Source organism: Haliaeetus leucocephalus, unplaced genomic scaffold (assembly GCF_000737465.1).
Source record: "Haliaeetus leucocephalus isolate CR32 unplaced genomic scaffold, Haliaeetus_leucocephalus-4.0 Scaffold484, whole genome shotgun sequence".
Classification (NCBI taxonomy): Eukaryota; Metazoa; Chordata; class Aves; order Accipitriformes; family Accipitridae; genus Haliaeetus; species Haliaeetus leucocephalus.
The window spans coordinates 6080656-6084367 of record NW_010972920.1 but is presented as its reverse complement, the minus strand read 5'-3'; positions in this window follow the sequence as shown (position 1 = coordinate 6084367).

Genomic DNA, 3712 nt, shown 5'->3' with positions numbered 1-3712 from the left:
TATTTTTTAGACTTTATAATTGCAATATTTACGGTTAAATATTTAAGGATATGATGGGTGCAAGGCAAAGAAAAAGGTCCTAAGAGAATTGCTCTAAAGTCACGGCATTCCATTCAACTCTGTGCAATAGTAACCATTCATGGGTTTAAGACCATTTTCCATAAGCAGCTGTCAGCCATCTATGAGGATCAGTCTTTCCGTTAAAATACAGCTATACAAAGTTTTTAACTCTCAGACTTAAAAAAAAGTGTCCAGTTAAGGTTAAAACATGTTAAAAGTTATTAGAATAAAAGTTCGTATTAAGCAAGTTGCACAGTAACTGATTTCTCCTTCCAGGGATATCAGTAAAGTATTACTATAAATCATTAGTTGTATTATAATGCAAGTTTATATGTATCACAAAAATGGAAAGTTCTTGACAGGCGTTATACTCCTGTTCTCTCATTTCGTTCCATCTTCTTTTCACTTTTAACTGTGACCCATGAAATACATTTCAGTTTAGAAGACTCCATGTTTATTTCATTCTCTTTCCAGTGAATCTGAAATAGGGAAAAAACAGAAAATATAAAAAAAGAATTTTCCAAAATGGTAAGGACCTTCTAAATCAGAAAAGAGATCATAGCCAAAACAACCTCTTAATCTAAAGGCAGATGCAATAACCAGGGAAGAGGAGGAGAAACAATTGCCACCTAAAAGTTGTTTTAAGGCAGAAAAATTAAATTATTTTATCTGTCATAATCAGTTATCTTCAAACTTATTATACACCTCTAAAGACCACGATAAAATTACTGTAAAGATTCTGGTAACAATATGCAACAGCTTATAAAAACCCTCATATAACAAGAGTTATTCTAGCTTTGAATCTCCAAGTCTAACAAAAAGATTACCAAGAAGTATTTTTATTCAACACTTGGAAGCTCAAGGTGGTTTTGATTTCAATATCCCAGCAAATCACATGAACTGATACATATTTCTATGTCTTAAGATTACTAAGATGTTATAGATGGATTCTCAGCTAGTACTCAGCTTTCAAAATTTTGTACTACCTAGTAAACATTACATAAATACATCATTAACCTAGCTGCATTTTTAAAGCATCCAGAAAAACATAGCTAATAGCAGAGCAAGAACATTCTGGTAGCTGTCCCAATAACTGATTCCAAAATTTTCAAATTCCAACAATGAGTTGGTTCTCTCGTTGTTGAAGGTACATATTTAAGGTTAAATGACTCATCATCCAGAACATCACCACAGGCACATGTAAAGCCCATACCGTGATCATCTCACAACAATGGATTATTCAATCAGTTTGGCATTACTACATCATCCACGTAAACATTTGCAGTAACAGCACAGAACAGAATAAACTTAAACCAAAGCGATTAAGGCTGCATACTTGGGAAAAAAAAAAAAAAAAAAAAAAAAAAGAAATTTGGGCCTCACATTACAACCAAGATATTCACCTTAGATTTTACAAGCATGTGAGATACTAAAACTTAGCAGTATACTTCAAAACTTGCAGCCTTCTCACTACAATTTTTTCCACTGTGCAAGCCTTTTCAGATTAGTGAGCTGCATTAAAAAACAAAAATAGATTTTGTAATTGGAACGCTCTATAAATTGGAAGATAACCTTCCCCAGCTCAGAACAACCAACACCCCATTCACGTCAAACAGTTCTACAGCTCTCAAATATTGTACAGCTGGGACACCACAGAAACAAATCACATGACTTTCAAAAATACCTGCTGGAAGTCTTGCACCCCTAAATCCATTCCCCTTCATTTAAAACAAACATTGGTACTTGCTTGTATTATCAAAAAAGAAAAAAAAAATCAATAACTGGAACCTAATCAAAAGTGCCTTTCGCCCCATGCAGATTTTGTTTGTTTGTTTACTGATGTTACTGTATCTCACCCATAAGTAATTTGATTTAATAATACTGGAAATTTTAAGTGTGATTTGTGACAGCACTGAGCAAGGAGTCTGAAATCTAACTGGAAACTGACCTTGACAGAATATCACGTGACAATCTTGTTTTCTTTATGTTCACCTCAATAAATCCAGAAGGGGGGGGGGGGAGGGGAGTACCTGGAAATGCATATCAGTTTAAGATCTTATTAGAACCTTTAATTAAAAGGAGTATCAACTTCAAATTTTTTTCTACATAAAAGTCAGTGGTCCACAGTATAAAGCTATTCTTCTACAAAGGGCCAAACTTTAAGAAAACAGGGACAGAAGTGAAGGTAAAACAAAGATAAACACATAAAAAGACTAAAGATTCTCTTACGTTGGGTCTGCAGAAGTGATAACATGATCTATACAGAGCAATTAAAGGAAAGGAAATATTTAACAAGCGTTTTCATTAGAAAGTTTCAGTATAGTACATAAATAGAAAATAATGAATCACTGCAGTAAAGATGAATCAAGAGGAGTCAAGGAAAAAATCCAAGGTGTATAGCTGTTTATAATCAGATACCTATATATGCACACATATACAAAAAATACATATACATATATATTCAAGAAGCCAGTATGACACATCAAAAGCACTTAGTAATAGGAAGTGTCATTTGGCCCAAAGTCTTCTGCTATCACAGGAAACCATAACTATTAATTCCTAAAAATAATTGTTATGACTATGATCTTAAAACATAAATTAAAAACCCCAGAAGAATCTTACATTCAATTCTTTCAACCATCAAATAGCTTCTACTGATTTCTGATTTAATATTTCTATATCTGTACTGAAAAACTGACCCAATACATTTCTGTCACAAAAACAGCTTGCTCCTTGACATACCAGAGAAGCTTCTTGAGCCCGCATTTTCCTGGCAATACAGACTTCTTAATTCTACTTTATATAATTTCCCATATGGAGACTTACATATAGTTTTCTCCACCCTCCTACTGCTGTCCTAGAAGACAAAACTGAAGTTAAGATGAACAATTTATGGTAATCAGCAATATCAAACTAGATATACTGAAGGGGAAAAAAAACCAGTAAAGAGACTGGATTGGCAACAGTACAGATGGCCTGTGGTAGTCATAAAGGTGCGAAGTGTATTTGCACTCCAACGCATGCTTGAGATGTCCCTCATTGTGTTCCTACCTTTGAGTAAACGGGAGCAACAGGATCAATACAGTTCTGACCCAGAAACACCAGGCTTGCTGTCAGGGCCTCCCACCTAAAATAAATTCCCTACTGAATACACTACACCTCTCATCTCCAAAACTGCTCATACTCAGCATATAGCAGCCAAAATTAGGGAAGGAAATAGATGGAAAGTAAGGTAGACTGTATGCCAATGATAAAATACAGAAGTTACTGGTGAAAAAGAGAGACATGTTTCTAGTATCTAAATTTCATTTGGAAACAGATCTCACATATTCAACTGTGAGGTTGGACTACAGTTTGTTTAAAGAAATCTAAGGATAGACAAGAATGGCAGGATTCCTTTCCAGCCAAAAAAAGAGAAAAGTTGAATCCTTGCTTCATAATCAAGTTATTTTCTCATCTGAAAAAAAGTGTAACAATAGACCCAAAGTCATGCTAAATTTGGGAAACATTTGTGTTCTTTTTTTCTTCAAATGCAAAAGGAAGATAGCTACTGCAAATACATGTGTGAAACTGACCCCTAAGACCAACAGACAAAAATTATAAAACATCCACAAAAATTTTACGTCTGTAGTTCAGCCTTTGGACTCACATT